Consider the following 13,057-nt stretch of genomic DNA (forward strand, 5'->3'; position numbering starts at 1 on the left):
GATGCCTTTCTACGGCCCTGTGCTGCTCTCCCCGTGTAACGGCCGGTCTCGTGGTGGACACAGCAAACCTTCTTGCAACTGCATGTATGGATGTGCTGGACTACCTGTGCAAGCTGACTGGGCTGCAGGTGCCGCCTCCTGCTACCAGTAGTGACACGGACCTGGGAAGTGATGATATGAGATGGAAATATGAAACATGACATGATCAGTGGAATCTAATAATAAATCATTAATTTGTCATGAAAGTAATTTATAGTTGCAGCCATAAACAAACAAGCTGAAATAAGGTTTCAGGACCAGGATAGAAAAGCATGAAAACATCAGGTGTGTAGATGTAATAAATCCTGGAAGAAAAAACACATCTGCTGGTCTCTGCCGTTTTATACACCTGGGTGCAAATAGCACCTGTCAAAATAAAATCAGTGTCACTTTTATCTGGCAGTGTAAACAGAGCCTTTAACAGACTGATCATACGTTCAGTTTACAGTTTGTCCTGCAGGGGCTGCTACTGCTGCAGCATCTTCCTCTCTCTGTTTTCTCCTCATTCATTTTTTTTAAGTCCAGACATTTTCATTCTGCTGTCCACAGGCCACTTTATCATTCTCTTTATCTCTCTCTCTCTCTCTGTTTTTAGACTCTCTCTCTATGATTGTTGAAGCTGTGGACTCACACCAGACTTTGACCCTCCACCTCCTCCATCCTTCATTGATTTGAATTCTTGTCTCCCTCCCTCTCTCTCTCTCTCTCTCTCTCTCTCTCTCTCTCTCTCTCTCTCTCTCTCCCCTCTCAGTCTCTCTGACTACTGCGCACTCCTACATTCATTTTTAACCTCCCTCCCTCGCTCCTCTCTGATCAGGCGGTGGAGGAGCTGTTTGATGACTCTGACATCTCTATCAGAGAGCAGCGAGGAGTTCGTCTGCAGGGAGAAACTGCCTGAAATACATACGAGCAGTTTTCACACAGACTTAAGAGCCAACAAACACACATATACCAGAATATAAAATATATATATATATTTATATATTTATAGACCAAACAGAGTCCAGCATCCTTAATGTCATAAAGGCAAAGGAGAAACTGTTTTCCTACACATCCTGGAAAACCAGAAAAGGCAACAGAAAACTCCATGACTGGAACAAAGGGAACAATTTTTGGTTCTTAAAAATAGTTGCTGGTGGAGTCGTGCAGAACGTGCATCTTTTGGATGTCAACATTTGTTTTTTGGGGGTTTTTTTTGGAGCAAATCACACGATTCTACATAGTTCAGTTTCTACACAGAGGCTGACATGCTGTACATCTACAGAAATAACTTATGTTTTCATGTTTACACCATTAAAATTAAATATAGTTTTTATCCTGTCAAATACAAAATGGAGAATGTATATTCATATTAAATATGTTATATTGAGCTTATTTAAAAGCCAATGTCATTTAGTTGCACACACAATAACATGGCCCATTATCTTCTGTCTTGTTCACACTACAATAGTTTTTCATAACTGTGAAAATATTCCAGTGAAAAATAAACAGAAAATTGCATTGAAATAGTTGTTCTGCTCTGATGTTTTTAGTTTTACTAACTTTGTCTCAAAAGTTTGTCAGAAGTAGTCTTTACCTTATTCCTCTGGTGAATTAGTTACATACGCTTTATTAGGAATGACATATTCTGTTTCAGTAACTTATGAATCTTATTGTCGACATACAGGTGTGAAAATCTGATGATATAAGTTGAAGTGAACTGGTGTTCTGCACATGTACAGACACGATACAAGTGAACAGAGCAGATCATAAAAACTTTGTTATAGTCATCATCACTTTGTCGTCGTACTCCACCTTCACTGTCACACCCACGTGTGTCAACCTATAACCTCAACACTAAACATGACCTTATTCCAACCTTCAGGGCACGGTGTGATTCACTGGAGGCACCTGTCGACCTGTTTGACCTCGGAGACGCTGGAATCAGACAAAGCTGCGTTCAACATTGTCTGTAACTTTCCTGAGCTGACAATCCAACAGTGTGACCGTACAAACACTTTTGTCTTTAGATGTGGTGGGACGACACTTCATATGAACTCCTGAAAACCAGGGCTTGACCGTCAAACAGGTGAGGACCTGTCAAAACATCTTCGATTTCCAAATGAATGTTTCATTCATCTGTCTGCAGAAAAAGCAGCCTGTGTGTGTTTGTGTGTGTGTGTGTGTGTGTGTGTGTGTGTGTCCATGCTGGGCTACAGTGATCAATAATTCGAGACTGTGTGGACCTCAAATCCAAGCCTTCCCTCTGGCTTCACACCGTAATGAAGAAATAAGTTCAGAAATGTCTCATTAATCGCCTCCCCTCGTCTCTCTGCTTCTTTTCTCTCCAAACTTTTTTTTTTTTTCCCTCCTCGCTTCTGTTTCTGTTTTTGCTTGTGTTCCTTCGTCTGTCAATTCTACATTTTCCCTTTTCATCCTCTGTTGTTTTCCCCCATCCTGCTCTGGATCTCAATCGGCCTCCTGAGATAAACAGACACGTCGAGATCAGAACAGCAGATCAGCATCTTTGTTCTCTGTGCTGCTCCCTCGTCTCGGCTCTGTTTTTCTCTTCAGTCCCATCACTTCCTTCACGCCCGCCGCTGTTCTCCTAACTCTTAATAGTGTTGTGGCAACGAACTCTCACCCTCTGTGCTTCATCAATGTCACTCACTGAGCCGGAGAACAAGTACATATTCAATTACCAGCAGGGGCTTGGTGGCGCTGGAAGCATTAAAATGTAGATTACCCAATTAAGCCATAGGAGGGCACTGTTTGATCAAATTAAGAGCCGCACAGATCTTTATAAAAGATGATGCTATTCAAAAATAATTACTGGGAAAAAAATGCATTTACAATCTGCTGCGCAAACAGCACAGGATTCAAGTGGTTTATTTTTAATATTTTGTTAGCTTTATGGCCTTAATTGGTCCATTTTTGGAAATATATTCAAATTGACTTCAGCAGTTGTGGGCCACAGGAACAAAAAGGAGCCTCCCCAAGGGTGAGCAGAGGTTTGGGTCTATTTTGGAGTGAATTTAATTATCTCCCAGAGCTGGAAGTGGGTCGAGGTTTCTGTGATGTGAAGGTAAAATGTAGCTCAGCTGCAAGGCTTTAACTACGCTGTGGCCAGAGCTGTGGAGACACCCAGGTACATGTGTGTTTGTTCTGGAGAGCTCCAGTGATGGGAAATATTAATGCTGCATCATACAGCGATAATTTAGACAATAAAGAAATGATTTGCCCAGTTCGGTGCAGAATACTTTGACATGAACTGGAACAGGGACTGTGAGACTGTGCTGGACCTCACTGATGCTCTAATGTGTCTGAATAGGAATAAATCCCTGCAGCATGTGGTGGAAACCAGGAGAGTGGAGGCAGGTTAATGAACATGGTGTCACAGTCACATCACACTTCATATATCAGGTTCAAGTTTGAATGTCCACATACTTGTGGCCATGTAGAGAACCTCACAGGTGCCTTCAGCTGGAAACTCTACCAGGTGAGTCAGGTGTAAATATACAGTGTTTCTGCTTTAGATTTATTCATACGTCTAAAAACTGTGAGGAGCATCATCTCTCTTGTTCTTAAACACACGCACTTATGTAACATTTGAACTCTAAAACCTTTTGAATTAAAACTGTATCTTTCCACACACAGTATCGAGTTTAAGCACTTTAAACTGCACTTGAAGGTACAGATAAAATGCTATATTAATAATAATATAAATACGATGAAAATCACATCAAACATCAGTTTATCCAGTTTATTTCTGCATATTAATAAGTACAATAACATATACACACATGTAAAAATGTCAATAAATCAGAATCCACTGGATCTATTTCACCTGCTCCTCCTGTTCCCTGGTGGACGCTGGACGAATTACACCTCTGACTTCTTTGTCTTCACTGAGTAGAGGCAAACGCCAAACACCTGTGACCGGCCCTCTGGCACAACCAGGAAGTACTTCCTGTTCTTCCCTCCACACGACCACGTCCTCGCCCCTCAGTCTTTGACCAACATTTAATATTATTAATGACGAGATCTCTTGATTGGCAAGCTGAGAGGACTGACACTGACACATGCACCAGTTTCAGATACAGTCACTCTTCATTATCCGTCTCGGATCTGTGGGATTTCTTCTCTGATCCACATGTTGGAATTAATCAAACCAAATGATCCATTTTGTTTAAAATACTTTTTATATTTTCGATTTCTTTGGCTTTGGGGACGAGATTGTCGAGGTCTGATGGTTTGCTGTGTCTGATACACTGGATCTTCTTCACCTGCTTTCTCTGTTTCCTAACTCCTCTGAGACTCCCTCTTGATAAAGACTTGTAGAATAACTAAATGAATTTAAACACAACTTTATTAAGGTGGAAGATATCTGTCCGGCAGCTTCTTATTATTGTCCATCAGCGGTCTTTGAGAACCGGTTTCAGTTGATTTTCCTTTCGGATCTCTGCAGGGACTTAATCCCAAAGACATGCACACACAACAAAGAGAATCTGATTTTATTTTATTTTTTTAGATGCCCATCTTCCCCTAAGTAAAGAGAATAATTAAGGTAGTGGCATGTTGAGATTTGCTGTCACAGAGTGAAGCTCTTTGGTGATGAGCCTTTGGTAAAACCTCACTTCATCTAAAGGAGGCCACAGCTCTCAGGAGAAGCCTGGGAAAAAAAAAAAAAATCCTCCGCGGCGAAAAACTAACTTTAGTCACATTAAAACGCCGTATTAGCTGCCGTCTATATGCAGATTAGATTCACTGGGTGGCCTCATTTCATACAGTGGATCATGAACTGATCATGCGTGGAGAGACTGTACAAGCGTCTCTGTATTACTATTATTTCAGAGATGCAGCTGCACTTGGCGGGATGTGTTATCTGTAGAGTTTTGGTCTGCTGTGTGTTAAAATACGTTGTTTACTGACCTTTGCCAATTGAACCTGAGGCTGCTGTGCAGTGTATTTCATGTAGTATCAATTCTCTAGCATTTTAAATGTGCTCTTCTTCTAAAACATGTTGCCACTGTTCGAATCAAAAAAAGTTTTAGTCGTATTTTAGTCTTGTGATTGTTAGCTGCAGCTGCATTTAGTTGCATTTTAGTCTACATCGATGTCATCTACGCTTTGTGAGGCTGTAGCTGTCACCGTGTTTCACAAAAGTTTAAATAAGACTGTCAGAACTGATGCAAAGACAAGGGGAAAGGGACGAATGCAGATCACTTGAGTTACTTAACAGAGCAAACAAAGGCTTACGAGTTGATGAGATCCCCCAGGGTCAAAGGGCAGCGAGACGGTCCAAACCAGGCAAACACATCCAAGTCCAGCAAGAATTCAGGAAACAGCCAAAAGAGTCAAAACACAGGTAAACACAAGGAGTCAGTTCTCGAAATATGTAGGCTATAAATTCACAAGGTCCACCTGTGCTCTCTGTAAAAGCTGGAATTACTAAACTCACCCTCTTGGTTGAGCTTCAGATGAGCAGCTGCAATACTTGGTAACATTTATGCAATAAATCCCCTTTGGCAACCGTTAAGGGAAAGATGTATTTGACTGAATCAAATATAGCCAACTGAATGTGATGGTGCATGGTTACCGTTAGCTTGTCTCTGTTGATGCTCTTTGAATCATTTCCTGTAACTGTGTCGACCAGCAGCAGGTCCTGAGTCCGTTCACTCTGATGGGAGAAGTGAATGTGAGCACAGATTAGGACTGATTCTGAGCAGATTCTTTCTTCCCCGTCGTCACCGAAATAAATACTGGAACCATTTTTCACAAGCAACACACTCGTGAGATCTGGCAACACAGATCCCTCTTCGCTCTGTCGGTTCTGTTCTGATCTCATCACATTCTTATACGTTAAACCACGAATTTAAGAGTTAAAACTTAAATAAAACATGTGTTTCTCTGCTTGATAATACTGTTATTGTTGTTATTATTTAAGCCACAGAGAATATTATTTGACTGATATGATCTTGTAATTTTGTATTATTTGGTTGCTGCTTGTAAACGCATCAAATTTGTTATAGAATATTATTTATTTGTGCAAGTAAATCAGCCTCTAGAGTGAAGATAGGGTTGGATGGTGCAGGAAACTGTCAGGAGCGTAGGATGTGTTAGAGGTGATTCTTTTGTAAGTTTTAGTCCAAGGAAAGGTTGTCGACTTGTCTGTATTCATAAAGGACTTAATGCAGTGTGTTGCTTCATAAATCATTTCCCTGTGGATGTTGAAATCCTTTCAGTGCTGCAATCATCACCAGTGGAGTTACTCTTTTTCTACTAAGTCAGAAAAATTAACTTCCCAGCTTCACTCAGTTAGAAAAAAAAACATGGCCCAAATTCACTATTACATCATTGCTTTGAGAGCTTTCCAGTGTGTGTTTATATATATATATATATATATATATATATATATACATATATGTATATATGTGAGTACTGTATATGTGTGCAGATTGGTTTGGGTGGCTCTGGGCTGGCTGTATTTAATGACTATGAAGATACACATACTCTGGGATGTCAGAAATGTGTGTTTGGATTAAGTTTTTCTCACTCTTGCCATCAGCAGATCATACAGAATATTTGATTTGCTTCTCCAACTGGCGCTCATGGGGATTTGGTAATACTGTCAAAAAAGATGTGAGGAGAAGTTGAGAGGAGCGATGGAGGGAGATAGCAGGAGAGAGGCAGGCTTTGATCAACAGGAGATCTCTCCGGCTCTCTGGCAGCCAAAGCTCGCTCTCCTGAAACAGGTCTCTCTCTCTCTCTCTCTCTTTCTCGTCTCTTCCTGTTGTTCTCGTCCTTCACTTTGCCCTTTAGTCTCAAAACTTACAGCTCTATACGTTCAGATCCACAGTGCATAGACTCCGCTTTTAACTCCGGCCTTTGTTCTTTGTTTCTTGAATTCTTACAACTCCTCAGCTCACACACGACTGATACTATATGGCCCAAAGTTTTTTTTTTTTTCAAAAGCAGCTCCAAACTGCTTCAACTTTTTGATTCTCAATGATATCACATACTCTGCTTTTGACAGACAGCAGTGTAAGAGAGTGTGGAAGTGTAGAAATACTCATCTCTCATCCTTATATGCTGTAGGCCATCAGCCATTAGACTGCCACTGGTGCAGGGTGTCAGTCTTTGAAGAGGACAGGTAACTCCATTACCCTTCACTTGGAGGCTGGAGAAGTTACCGAAATTATCTTCGGTTCTTACTCTAAATACAATTCACGTTACGTCTCAGTGTGCATTGCATTTCTATTATGCATATACAGACTTGAAGTTGGATCAACCAATCAGCTTGGTTGACGGTCAGGTCTGCACGATGCATTGTAGAAATTCGGCAGGTATTGGGAGGATGTAACTGACATCAGCTCTGTAACCAACTGTGCATCTAAAAGTGCATCAAAGTGCATCTACTCTGATGTGCCTGATGCCACTGCTCCCTGTCCTGCTGGAGTCACCACTCCTCCAAAGCCTGTTGCCGCTCACTCCCCCGGCAGCCCTCGCACACCTCCTCATTTCAACATCCAGCTGGAGAACAATTATCGGACAGGTCGCTACCTGGCCGCTGACTGCGGCTTCCCGCCAGAAGCCTCCACAGGTAGCGTCTGTTCAGTCGGCCGCAGTCAGTCTGTTCATCACTCAGTTTGGCTTTTATGGACAATTTTAATCTTTTTTGGGAACAAGCTTCCTTTGTTAGCGGAGGTGGTTTTCCACCCCAGCTTCTGTGGCAAACGTGCACTTCCAGCAAACATTCTCCATGCAGTTTCTACAGCCTCCTGCCACTGACTGACCGCTACCCACCCGACAACAGCTCTGGACCACACACAAGCCAGTGATTACTCCCGCCGGCCTCCTCACTATTGTATTAGTTCCGCTTTTAACAGTAACACATGCTCTACTGGACTCGGACCCTCCAACAAGTCAATGATTCCTGTCATCATCACCACCAGAAATAACACCAAAGACCATAACACCACATTCTATGGCATGAGTTTTTGACTGAGACATGGCTTAACACTGATGGACCGCCTGCCCTTATTGATGCCTCACCTCCAAAATACAACCATCCACTCAGCCCCCTTTGGTTTTAAAGACATTACATTTAATCATTATACATCTTTTGAATATCACCCTTTTATTTTTAGCAGTCCTCCTATATTTTGTATGACAGTTTACAGACCACCCAAACGCTGTGCATCTTTTATCTCAGATTTTTCAAAATTACTTTCAATCATCCACCAACTACGACAGGATTATCATCGCAGGTGATTTTGACTTGCATGTGGAAAATCAATCAGACCCGTTTGCTGCTGAATTTTTACATTTGCTTAATTGTATGAATTCTATTCAACATGTTTCCCACCCTACTCACAACAGAGGCCACACTTTAGATCTTGTAATAACCCATGGGTTATCTATTAATTTTCTTTCAGTTTTAGATATATGCTTGTCCAACCATTTCTGTGTCTTCTTTTACTGTCAAAGGTTTTATACAACAGTATTGTCCAGAACGAACTGTCAGGAAACGCTATCTCACTGCTGAAGTGGCTGCAAATTTTACGTGATGCTTCTCCAAACATTTTACCTCATGTGATTTTATTGTAGATAGTTTTAACAGTAAACTAAGGTCAACCCTGGACACAGTGGCTCCATTAAAACTGTAAAAGATGACAACCAAACCAACACCTCCCTGGAGAAATTAAGAAAAATCCAACTGTCGAACAGCAGAAAGGGGATGGAGAAAGAATAAATTAACAATCACAAGACAAGCTCACTTTTCATAACTAATAACTTAATTTTCATTCATTTAATTAACCCTGTTTTTATGACATCCAGCAGCATGTCCACAAACTCTGAATGTGAAGATTTTGCAATCCACTTCATAAGTAAAATAGACACTATTAGATCAAACTCATTCCAAGATAAGTATGAATTTTAACAGCACAGAACCTTTGCTTTTACATGAGGAAACACTGGAGAGTTTTGTCCAGATTGATGCAGAGATGCTTGGTAAAGTTATTTCCCTATTAAAACCAGCAACCTGTGTTTTAGATCCAATTCCCACATCCTTTTTTAAAGCTGTTTTAGTTATGATTTACTTAATATTGTAAATCATTCTCTTCAGATGGGTGTCTTCCCTAATGCTCTTAAGACATAGTGAGGCCCCTTCTGAACAGAAACAACTTAGATGCCTCTAGACTATAGACCAATTTCCAATCGAACATTTTTATGTAACATTTTTAAAGAAACTTGTTTTAACCAGTTGAATGATTTTATGAACACTCATTCTTTATTTGAAAAACACCAATCTGGTTTTCGGACCAACCATAGTACAGAAACGGCACTAGTAAAGATTGTTGAAATGACCTCCGGTCCAATATGGATATGAAAAAACCATTTGTGTTTGTGCTCCTCGACCTAAGTGCAGCCTTTGATACGGTCGACCACTCCATTCTTTTAGACAGACTTGACAGTCTTATTGGCCTCTCTGGTCTCTGGACTGTTTTTAACTGGTTCAAGTCTTATCTCACTCACAATTCTCTGTAAGCATGAATGAATGTACATCTTAAAGTTATAAAATTAATTGTGGTGTTCCTCAGGTCTGAATTCTAGGTCAGACACTTTTTAACCTCTACACACTTCCACTTGGAGACGTCATGCACGGCATCAATATCCACAGCTACGCTGATGACACACAGCTATATATACCGTGTGTCCTGATGACCCAGGGCCAATTGATGCATCAAGTTATGGATGGCAGAGAATTTCCTACAGCTCAATCAGGACAAACAGAGGTCTTAGTAATTGGTTCCGAAGCTCAGAGAGAGAGAAACTGTCAAATTGCAAGCACTGGCACTCAACCCGAGTAATCAGTAAAAAACCTAGGAGTCATCTTTGACTCAGATCTCAGTTTTGAGCCCCACATCAGTATTATAACAAAGACAGCATTTTATCATCTAAAGAACATCGCCAGAGTGCGACCATTCCTCTCTCAAGCCAGTACAGAGACATTACTACACGCTTTTACTACTTCCAGAATTGACTATTGTAATGCTCTGCTTTCCGGGCTCCCGAACAAAAACATCTCTCAACCACAACTGCTCCAAAACTCAGCTGTACAGATGTTGACTGAGACCAGAAAGAGAGCCCACATTACACCATCTAAAGTCTCTGCACTGGCTACCTGTCTGCTTCAGAATTGATCTTAAGATCCTTTTACAGGTGTTTAAAGCTCTTAATATTCTCAGTCCTACTCATTTATCAGATTTGCTTTTACCTTGTGAACCTTCTAGGACCCTCATGTCTTCTGGTAGTGGGGTTTTAATTAAACCCAAAGTCAGAACGAAAACCCACAGTGAGGCGTCTTTTTATTACTGTGGTCCACGACTTGAGGGCAGCAGGAAGTGTTGATACTTTTAAAATCAAACTCAAAATCAAAGACCTACCTTTTTAGTCTGGCTTTTAATTGAATTGTATTTATTTATCTTTGTATTTATTCATATATTTTAAGCTGGTACTTACTGGTATTTTATTCTATGATTATCTGTTTCTTTTTAATACCCTACTTTTATTTATTTTATTTCTACTTTTATATTTGGTTTTATTCTCTTCCAAACATCTCCCCTCTTTTAGCATTTTTTATTTTCAGTACTTTGTCTTAATTTTTTATGAGACTTGATTCACCACAGTACATGTCCTATGTTTTAATATTGTATTATTTTATCTTTATTACTCTATCTTTATCTTTGCTTTCCAGTCTTCAGTGTTTCCTCAGTTCCTGTTATTGTTGTCTTAATTTTTAGTAGTGTTTTTATCCCTTGGTGCATTATGCATGAATGGGGGTGACTGTGTGTGTGTGTGTGTGTGTGTGTTTGGGTAGAGGGGGTGGAGGGGGTGGGGGCTTTTCTTTTTATTGCTTCTATTCTGTAAAACACTTTGTGTTACATTGTATGTATGAAAGTGCTAAACAAATAAAGTCTAATTGATTGATTGCTTGATTGACTCAACTCTGGGACAATCAGTCTCTTTGTCACGATATCATCACTAAAATCGCTTCTTCAGCATCAGAAGAATCAGGTCTTACCTGACTCAGTACACCACCCAGCTCTCACTCCAGGCCATGGTTCTCTCTTGCCTCGGCTACTGCAATGCTCTTCTGGCGGGCCTTCCTTCATGCACAGTGAAACCCTTACAGACGGTCCAGAATGCAGCAGCATGTCTGGTCTTCGATCACATGTCACTCCGCTACTCATCAACCTCCACTGTCGACCTATGGCCGCCAGAAACAAATTCAAGTCACTAATGCTGCCTTCAGAGTGACTTCTAGGTCTGCTCCATCTACTTGAACTCAATCATACAACCTTATGCTCCTTCTCAGCCACTGTGTTCCTCTGATGACTGTGGTCTGTCATCACCATCCCCGCACACAGGACAGTCTCAGTCCAGACTGTTCTAGTCTGGGGTTCCCTGATGGCGGAACAAGCTACTGAATGCTCTCAGAGCAGGAGCGTCCCTCTCTATCTTCAAGACTCTCTTGAAGACTCGTCTCTTCAGAGAGCACCTCCTCTCCCAACACCTCTAACACTCTAACATGTCTAACTAGCTCTTACTAAGCACTGTCAGTGCACTTTACTTTACCTGATCTCTTTGAACTTATTGAATAGATGTAGTCTTGGTACTTTCACCAAGGTCTCCTACTGGACTAAAGCTTCAGTGATGTCCCTCACTTGTGTGCTAAACTAGTGTATTGGAGGGACCAGTAGGGTGTTTTAGTAAATACAACTAGGTGAAGTGTTGATGTTGTTGTGGCACAGGTAGTAGAGGTAAAATGTTTTGTTATTGGGTCTAGGAGACTGAGTTACCACTAAGCCTTATGGCTGCACCAGCTACTAACAGGCCACAACAGACTGGACTCTGAATTCCTGCAGTTGCCCATGGAGCTCAAGGTTTCTTCTGTCTCTCCACTTTGGTCCTGGTCTCGTGTTGACAACCCTGCGCTGAGCTTGGTGATTATTGAAGTTCATTTAGGTTAACAAACAGATGCAGTCAGGCTATGATAAGACACACCCTCTTGTAGTTGGGGACCAACACTGAACCTCTTACCCATAGTGCCTGCATGCTACAGGTGTTTTGTTGAGTCCCTGATGTGGCTGGATTAAACCACTTGTGGGCCTCAGGGCAAAACTGAGCTGTGGGCTTCTTATGCTTTAAAATTTTGTCCGGGTCCCAAACTTATCTCCTACTCTGGAAGACTCTCCTGCCTGAGACCATACAGTATTTAATATATGCGCCACTAGATTTTAATGTGGGACCCCTCCATAAGGTCTCCATGTCAGGCGCATATTCCCATGCAAGTTTGCAGCCAATTATATTACCAGGAATAAATTTTCAGACCGTAAACCTTTGGGTCTCTATGGGCCCCTAAGGGTCTGGGGTCTGGCCCGGTTTATAAAGCGGCCTCAGTCCCTGCCATGACGTATGGCAAGAACATACATGTTTATTTTTATGGTCAGTTAAAAGTCATGAGAAATCAAATTTTAAAAGCTCTGCTATGAAGAATTATCAAAATGTTCACACACACACACACACACACACACACACACACTTAACACACTTAATCTGTAGATTGAGGGCATGTGGGGGAGGCTGGATATCTGCAGTGCCAGTGTGGAGGCAGTAAGATTGAGGTCACACTCGTCGATACTTGTGTGTGTGTCCATATGTGTGTATGTGTGTGTAGGTGTGTGTGTGTAGGTGTTGTTCTCCTTGGTGCTCGGCTGTGGAGACTGTAGTGTTGATGGTCTGAACTCCATCTGTGAGTTCACGAATGTTTGTGCGCTCTGCGGTCAGCCAGTCTGTGATGTGAGATACGCCGTCCCTGAAATCCACTTCTTTGAAATTCACCACACAGATGAAAAGTCAGCTTTATTATTTAATAAAATGGCCCACATATACACAGTGAGGTAAACTGCACCGTGCAGCATATTCACCAATTATTTATGTTGACATCATGAGGCCATGTTTCTATAGTTTG

Source organism: Seriola aureovittata, chromosome 6 (assembly GCF_021018895.1).
Source record: "Seriola aureovittata isolate HTS-2021-v1 ecotype China chromosome 6, ASM2101889v1, whole genome shotgun sequence".
NCBI lineage: Eukaryota > Metazoa > Chordata > Actinopteri > Carangiformes > Carangidae > Seriola > Seriola aureovittata.